This window comes from Marmota monax, unplaced genomic scaffold (genome assembly GCF_021218885.2).
Source record: "Marmota monax isolate L192 unplaced genomic scaffold, Marmota_monax_Labrador192_F-V1.1 WCK01_AAM20220418_F8-fsc01825, whole genome shotgun sequence".
Classification (NCBI taxonomy): domain Eukaryota; kingdom Metazoa; phylum Chordata; class Mammalia; order Rodentia; family Sciuridae; genus Marmota; species Marmota monax.
The window spans coordinates 20612-30020 of NW_026693273.1; the positions used below are offsets into that span (position 1 = coordinate 20612).

At 39.3% G+C, this 9409-nt stretch overlaps 1 pseudogene; it reads right to left on the bottom strand.

Moving 5' to 3' along the window:
• Positions 1-787: 787 nt before the first annotated feature.
• LOC124100806 (Fanconi anemia core complex-associated protein 24-like) lies at positions 788-1478 on the bottom strand (annotated as a pseudogene).
• Between the last annotated feature and the right edge of the window lie 7931 nt (positions 1479-9409).

Sequence of the window (9409 nt, forward strand, 5' to 3'; positions counted from 1 at the left end):
ATGTAGTGTTCAACAAGCTCTGAACAACTGTACAGCCGTTGGTTCTTTGCTGTTGTCATTGTGCACCCAGTTATTCACACTGGCAGTGCAGGAATTTGGGGACCAGATCTGAGTCCAAGAAGAAGGAAGAGGTTTCTGATACGCAGTGCTTAATTGTGGGTGAGTTTCCTTCAGATGGATATATCCACCACCTGAAAGTCTATTCCATGACAGATACAGGTCAGGGTCACTCATAAAAATCTACCCCAACTGGCTTTTTACTGCGAGTCCCTGACTCTTGGGAAGATTCAGGCTGTCTTTTCCCATCTTTGTAGAATGAGGGCATTGGCACCTGAGAATCACTTAAATGTCAGAACAGTGAAGCTGCACAACCACAGGCTCCATCTGGCCTACCTCAGCTTTCACTAAATGTTGTAAAATACTCTATTTTCTTAGGTTTTGAGGGGGGGGCGGGGGGTGGGTGTTTTGTTTTGTTTTCTTCCAGAGATTGAACCCAGGGAACCTTGACCATTAAGCCACATTCCTAGACCTTTTTTAAATTTTGAGACAGTGTCTTGCTACATTGCTGAAACTGGCTTTGAACTTGTGATCCTCCTGCCTCAGCCTCCCCAGCCACTGGGATTAGAGGTGTGTGCCACTGCACCTCTCTTTCTTTCTTTCCTCCTCCTCCTCCTCCTCCTTCTTTCTTCTTCTTCTTCTTCTTCTTCTTCTTCTTCTTCTTCTTCTTCTTCTCCTCCTCCTCCTCCTCCTCCTCCTCCTCCTCCTCCTCCTCCTTCTTCTTCTTCTTCTAAAATATGAAAACCAGATCCTGTAGGTTGTGGTCAAAAGGAAAAACCATAGTAGATGTAAGGGCAGCTGTAATCCTGGACTGGGTGAAGAAGGTGTGGATTAGCTGTGCTACCACTTGACCTACTGCTGGCTCAAGCTCTTGAATAGACGCATTGCTTAGTTGCTGGATACTTGGAAACTTCTGAAGCAGAAGGGAACCTCTAACTTTTCCAACTTCTGAGATCTGCTGCACAGTTTGAAGGAGATCTGGGTCAGAGAGCAGAGCCAGTTTCCTCCTGAGGAAAGGGTTCTTGGTGGGTTCTTTGGATTGCTCTTGTACCAACTGAACAATGAGGCAGGATACTTCCATCTGGTTGGCCACTGGAAGAAACATCATCCCAAGGTCCAGCACAGTAAACTTTTGTATAACTGGGAAGTACTGTTCATTTATCTGTGTTTTTACAACTACTACAATCCCTTGAAACTTACCAGAATTTCTAACTTGAACAAGTCTTTTTCTGTAGGCATTTTCTGCCACCAAATCAGCTTCAGTGACAAAGAATGCAGGATTTTCTGGACAGGTAAAAATCTACAGGTGTCAGGCCATTCTCAAAAACGAGATTAATTTTCCCTTGCATCCCCTGTTCCAGCTGAGATCTGTGCCACTTCTCATTAGCTACAACATACCCCAAAGGCATGCGCAAAGGGGCCTATGCCTTCAGGGAGGCCTGTGCCTTTTCCATCAGTGATCTGGACCTAAAGAGGGAAATGCAAAATGACACCTGGGCAGGCTCTCCTGCACAGGGCCCCACATTCCACTTTGAAGCCAAGGGCCTCTTTAGCAGGATCTTGTCTGCAGAGTGGTCTCTAAAAGTCTTAAGAACCCAAGAGATTTTTGTCTTCATGGCTGTGTCCCTTATTTTCAGCACTGCCTGGCCCCTGGTGGCCCAGCTCCACCTGTGCTATAGCTGCTCACTCCAGTCTAGGGCTAGGACCTAGCTGGCAGGGACCCTACTTCCGCCCTAGTCACCATTCATTCTTTGGTGGAGTTAAATACAACTTTGGTGATGTCTTATATGTATTTCTAATTTTTATTGTTACAAATGGCTCCACTGTTGAATTAATAAGTTAGTGAATTGATTACTTGATTAATTAATTTGAAACAGGATCTTACTGTGTGACCCATGATTACTTTGCACTTGAAATCTTCCTGCCGCAGCTTCTGAAGAGCTGAGAATACAGTCCTGAGCCAGCACATCCAGCTGGACCTAAACATTTAGACAACAGTTTGATCTTTTGTTAGTCTGTCTCAGTGTGGAACAACCTTCAGTTTTCACTACCTTCAGTCTTCTAAGATAAATGTAAAATGTCCCTTAGTTGCATTTTTCTGGTATGTTTCATCATGATCAGACATTGTGTTTGGGGAGAAAAGCCTCCCAGAAGAGATTCAGCAATTTTTTTTCATTGCATCCTCTCATGTGACCTATAATTTTGATTTCCCCTTTTTTGATGATGTTAACATTGGTCAATGGAGGTGGTATCTGCCGGGTTTCTCTTCTGAAATGTTGATCCTTCGCTTTCTAATTCTTGAGTGTTTTGTGGAGAGACAATTGGAGACTATATAGCTATCTGCTTTCCTCATCGAAATTTCCATTTCTTTATTCATTAGTATGGATCTGTGGTTGATTTCACTTAGTGGATGATAATTTTATATTATTATTTCTGGAAAATTATATTTCTCTTTGGAAGCTTTTATTTTAATAACTTCAGGATGGATGTAAGAATTGCATACATAATTTCTTGGATACCTGTCTGTAGTTGTGAATATTTTACTATATTTTCTTCATCCTGTCTGCCTTCCCCATTTCTCAGAGTAATATCAATGTAGATAAATAAATAACTAAATGCTTTCTCCCTGAATCTCTTGTGAGTAGTAGACAGAATGACATTGTACTCCTAAACACTTGTATTTCCTGAAATCAAGGAATGATAATATGATAGCTTAATGTTGACAACCAACAAATTAAAAATTGGTTCACTCTTAAAACCAAATCAGCAAATCATAAAAAAAGAAATAATCCTTTATGCATTATGCCATCAATGCCACTAAAATTAATAACAAACTAGCAATCAATAATATTTTAAATATAATTTCAGGTTTATTCTTGTATCTCAGAAGCCATTCTTTCCCTCAGTTCTATCAGTGCTACATAATTGAAATAGTCATCTTCAACCCGATTCTTTGCTTGAATTTTTATTTGTGAGATTGGCTCATGTTGTTAAGTTTAGTTTCTCTGGTGGTGTGTAGTTCAGCATGGATCCTATATACAATCCATTGATCCCTTTTCCTGTTGATGGAAATATGGTGATTTAAAAAATTTTACAGTATAATGCTAAGTGAAGTTAGCCAATCCCCAAAAAACAAATGCCGAATGTTTTCTCTGATATAAGGAGGTTGACTCATAGTGGCGTAGGGAGGGGGAGCATGGGAGGAATAAATGAATTCTAGATAGGGCAGAGGGGTGGGAGGGAAAGGGAAGGGGCAGGGGATTAGCAAGAATGGTGGAATGTGATAGACATCATTATCCAAAGTACATGTATGAAGACACGAATTGATGTCAACATACTTCATATACAACCAGAGATATGAAAAATTGTGCTGTATATGTGTAATGAGAATTGTAATGCATTCTGCTGTCATTTACTTTTTTAAAAAAAACAATTAAAAACATTTTACAGTTACAATGTTGCTATATACATTTGTACTTCATGTTGTGAGTGCTTCTCTAACATTTCTACTTGGAGTGGAAGTGACATGCTGGTTCAAACAATGCTATTTTTTCTTATTATGCTTTGCCTGCAAGTGCTTATCAATTTTTATGAACTCAAAATTTGCCTTTCAACTGATGACTCCCAAATCTATAACTCCAGTTTTGTCCTGTCTCCCACACATCTGACTTCTTTCTCCATCTGCTGTGTAAATATTCTACGAAGGAAAACTGTGAATATGCCACTAACACTGCACACTTATCCTGTCCAAGAAGGAGATAAATAAATGATTATTTGATTCCTGAAACATCTTATATAATGCCTACATATAGGTATTATGATCCCCATTTTACAGTTGAGAAACAGAAAAAGAGGTCACTCAACTAGAAGGTGGCAGAGCCAGAACTTAAAGCCAGTTAGCCTGGCTCCCCAGTTCAGGGTCTTACCCCATTATTCTGATTATTTTTATGCTGTTCTAATAAAAATAAAAGAGTCAGAGCATGTTCTAGTTCTTTGGCTATTATATGCTGTGCTGTTTATCTTCATTCTTGTATCTTTGTCTACATGTAAGATTATTTTCTTAAGATCCTTGCATATTTTCATTTATAATATCAAATCAAAGTATGGAAAATAAGAATGTTGACACTATTGATCTATCAATAGATGAATGAATAAAGAAAACATGGTATATACACACAATGGAGTATTATTCAGTCTAAAGTGAAATGATGTACTTTGTGCTAATAGATGGATTTAAGACAGCATGTTACTGAAATAAGCCAGACATGGGAGAACAAGTACTGCATGTTCTCTGAGATGTGGAAGCTAAAATAAGTTGACCTGAAAGTACAATAATGATTGGGAAGAGGAGAAAGGGGTGGAAAAGGGTAGGAGGACAGTTTACTTATTTATTTATTGTGTGTGTGTGTGTTATTTGGGATGAAGCCCTGGGCCTTGCTCATGTTAGGCAAGTGATCTACCACTGACCAAGCTACATTTCCAACTCTGGGTGGTTGGATTTGATCAGTGTGTGTTATATGCACGTATGGAAATATCACTTTAAACTCCATTAATATTTACAATCAATACAGGTTGATTAAAAGGAAAGTAACACTATTTGAGTGATCCTCTGGAAGGAAGAATCCCTGCATGCTATTTGCTAAAGACCTATTTCATGGTCAAATAGTCCCGGAGCCCCGATCGTAATGTCAGAAAGGAGACGAAGACAATAAAACTGGTCCCACCATCATGAGCACATCTATAAAATGGTATGAATGAAGTGTGGTGTCAGGAGGAAAGTGTGGTGTGCATGTAATAATGTTTGTGTAACCATGCTGCTGTTGACTACCTCCTTGCCTACAGACTGAACAGATATTGGTGAATCTAGGAGATAAATTTTTTCTTTCTTCTTCTTCTTCTTTTTTTTTTTGTGTGTGTATGTATATGGCTTAGGACCTGTTTAAGAGCAATTTGATGCAGTGGTTGCCATGGTAAATGTTTTTCCTAAGAACTAAGTAATTGTTTGAAGCTGTTTTAATTTACCATTATCTAGTTTCAGAGTGATTTAAATGCTTTCACTTTCCCCTCTCATTTAAACATTTTATCTATACCAGAATTCCTTTTTTTATCTTTTCCTGGGGACAAAAAAAACCATACCTCATTAAGGATAATAGCAGAATTATATTCATTCTCCTCCAAAGAAAATCCTGGATGTGTTTTCTATTGTTTTTGGCCTGTAAGACATAAGACATCTGACACTGGATTCACATTTTAGGATCTTTTAAACCAGGCAACAGACCTCAGTCTTCAAGAATTCAGGAAAAAAGGGCAATTGAACTGCTTACCATGGAGGAGGTATTTGTGAATGCTTATAATATAGATGTGTTCAAGGACATCATAATGCAACCATCCATCACTCAAACTCTAAAAGACAAATTTATTTTTTCTGTATTTTATACTGGTACATTATAATTATTAATAATGGTGGGATTTGTTTTTACCTATTCATATATGCATACAATATAGTAATATAATTTAGTCAATATCCTTCCCCAGTATTTCCCCTTCCTCTCTTCTTCTCCCTCCCCCTTGTGCCTTTCCTCTACTCTACTGATTTCCCTTTGATTTTCATGAGATCTTACCTGCCCCCAATTTTTATTTTCCTCTTTCCTCACTAACTTCCACATATGAGAGAAAACATGTGATGTTTGACTTTCTGAATTTGGCTTATTTCACTTAATGTAATGTTCTCAAGTTCTACCCCTTTTCCTTCAAATGACCTAATCTTATTTATCTTTATGGCTGAATAAAATATCATTGTGTGGAGCTGGGGTGTAGCTCAGAGCACTTGCCTAGCATGTGTGAGGCACTAGGTTTGATCCTCAGTACCACATAAAAAAATAATAAATAAATAAAATAAAGGCATGCTGTCTGTCCATCTACAACTATTAAATTTTTTAAAAAAAAAATGTCATTGTGTATAATGCCATATTTTCTTTTAATCCATTAATCCATTGAAGGACACCTAGGCTGGTTCCGTGATTTGGTATTGTGAATTGTGCAGCCCTAAATTTAGATATGTATACATTACTATAGTATGCTGACTTAAATTCTAAAAGAAAAAATTTAGGTACAGTTTTACAGCATAGGTGAGTTCTTTAGCTGTGGTGGCAGCATCGATTGCCCTATGTCCTGGGGCTTATGCTATTATTGACTCAGGGATCCCAAGATAGTGAAGTATCCTCCCCCAAAAAAGGACTCAGACACAAAACTAACACCAAGAACTTAAGTGGATACAAACAGGATTGAGAAACATCAAGGAGGAGAATTTTTGTTGAAACTATACACTCATAAAAATATCTAACCCAGCTAAGCCAAAAATGTTCAGGGATATTTTAATCACATGGCCAGATATTTGCCATATTCTTTTAGGATAATCTTTGCTTTTGTCCCTCAAAAATCTGGTTATTTTCTAAGGTGATATTATATGTTTTTGTTTTTCCCGAATACCCTTCTTTTCTAGGCTGCACAGCAGTCTACCCATTACCTGGACACCCATTGGTCTCTCTTTCCTGTTTTTTATCCTCTCTCCTCTTCCCTCCTTAGTTTTGTCTTCCACCTGCCCTCTCTTTATCCCTCCATTTCTTTCTTCCTCCATTATTAGTTTTAGACCATCCCAAGGAAATCATCAAAGGTGGAAATATTCAATATTCTTTTCCTGGAGCATTTTGAGGTTCTGGGACTGACCTTGAGTATGTGGCACATGTGACTGGCTTGGGTTTTGTGGGCCAGAGTTCCTAATAAGGGGCTCCCACCAGCTTTTCATAGTCTCTAAAATATCAGGACTTATGTTCATGTTGGTTTTCAGAAATCAGAATATTCCTTGGAAAGGTAAATCATCAAAATGATGACTTATTAGATAATTTTCCATGTTTGACATCTGGCAGGGAACAAGAGTTTTAAAAATTATGACACAGATAAGTTAGAAAGGATACTGGGAGATCTGATGGCAGAAGGAAAGGAACTTCCCTGCACTTTTGCCGAGATGAACCCTACCATAATTAAGGGCAGTCTTTATGTACCCTCCCTCTCCCAATCCCAGAATTCTTTAAACCTTCCTTTCTATTCTTCCTTCTTTTCTTCTTCCCAATGTATAAAGCTCAAAAGGTTTTGGTCCGTAAAAAAATAATAAAGATTTGACAAATGAGGGGAAAGTCACTTACACCACGTAGGAAATTTCCCCAACAGAATTTTTTCAGTAAAATTTTCCTTTAGTGAGTCTTTCTGTTAGGAAAAAAAATGCCCTTTGGAAACTAGTTGAATTACCCTATTAAAAAAAATCTAACTAAACATTACTAAACTGTGGTTTCACTAAACAATGAAGTTTTCTAAAATGATATTATGTCTCACTAGCAGTGGCACCTGCTTAAACAAACTCTCCATGGATTGTCCTGCGTTGCTTGAAGGTTCAGGGCAAAACTCCTGCCAAATTTTGTAAGATAACAATCAAATACAGAATGACCTTGATAGATCATTTTCTTATTTTAGCAAAACCACATTCTTCTTTGAGAAAGGTCAAACTCAGGGCAAAGGTACAGCTGGCTTCTTTATTGGTCTTTTACAAGCTTTTCACCTGATAAAGGATGTAATGAGGTCAAAGGGGAAATTGTTTTATCTTGAGATTTCACAATTTCATCTTAAAGTACCTAATCCTTTGGGCCAATTATTTCTGGATTTCTATTATTTTGTTACTAATTAGTTGATGCTAAATTTAAAAATTTTTTTTTGCCTTACTGGGGATTGAACTCAGTGGTACTGAGACCGGGCAAAAAGACAGTCAGTGTGGACAATGAATGTTTGGGTCAAGAAGATGGGTCAAGGAAATAGAATGCTAATACTTCTAGAGCACATCCCCCTCCTCCTCACTTGTTGTCATGTTCCTGTGTCTCCAGGGAATTGTTCCTCCCAAGACGGGGTTGTTAAAGAGTACCCTCTTCCTGCCTTTCTGGGCAGTTATGGAAAATAGGGAGTGGTACCCCCTGAACTTTTGGTCATGTAGGCAGGGGAGGAGGGGACAGGAGAAGAAAGAAAACCTGACATCTATAAAAGGGGCAGGATACCCCCCACACTCTCGGGGCACCAGCTCTGGACCCCCTCCTCTCCAGAGGAGGTAAATTGCAGAGGCTTACAAAGCTTGCAAGATTTCCAAGGCTTGCATGGGACCAGTTGGAGCCAAAGGAAAATGCTCTTGCCTCTGCATTTCTTGGGGGGGGTCTCTCTGGGATTGTCCTGGAGGCCTGGAGGTAAGCGCCCCTATACCGCGCATCTTTCTGAGGTGCACCTTTCTGCCACTTTCTTTTCTTTCTGGAGGACAATAATGGGCATCTGTTGGCTAATTAAGTGCAGTTCATGCAAGCTGCCATTCTACAAAACTAGGGTGACAGAGTTCATGGCCTAAGTGGCTCCCAATCCCTGCCTTGCGTGTCAGGCATGTTGAGTTTTGCCAAAGCCATTTCTCACTATCCAATCCAGGCTTGGAGCATATCTGTCCTGACACAGTGTCTCTAATGCTGGTCTGCATTTGGATGCAAGGAGATGGACAAAGGGGTGGAACAACTTTGAGATTCTGGCCGGGGCCACTCTCCAATGAATCGTAAAGATTTCTCCCTGGACCTCTTCTCTGACTGCCCTTATGGGTGGTCGATCAAGTGGCCCTGAGCAAAAGCCCCCGTGACACATACCTCTGTAGAAGCCAAACTACACTTTCCTGTGTTCATTTCTCCCCTCCACTCACTGATCAGACTCCAGCCATAGAGACATAAGGAAATGCCTAGGTTCCCTTTGTTTGCATATTAAGCCTTTACAAGACAGAAGGGATTCCCATAGCTGTTTCTCTGCTCCTGTGTGCTCTGCAAGCTTCTTTGAATGCAAAAAGGGAGATTTATGCCCTCAGCCTTCTGAATATTCCTTTGGCCCATAGAGAGCATAAACTCTTTTTCTCTTTTTCCAGCCTTTTCCCACTACTGTTTTGTTGCTGCCAAATATGATCTCCATACAAACTCTCTGATACAGAATTATGGCCATCAGAGGAAATATAAATTTTAATATGCTCAGCCTGTTCTGTAAAAGGGAAGGAAATAATCCGAAGCTTCTATGTGCAGGCCTAAGGACTTCCTTGTTTAAAAAACTCAAATTGTGCCAAACATGTAAATTAAATTCAACTATGAGCCTCCATTCTAAGTGAGGCCAAATTCTACACCGCCCAAAAAAGTTCATTAACACAGACAGATCAAGATTCATTACAAAAGGGGGTCCCATGTTCTCCCAGGGATTACAAATCATACGGTAAGGATGGATAATCTGAGATTTGCAT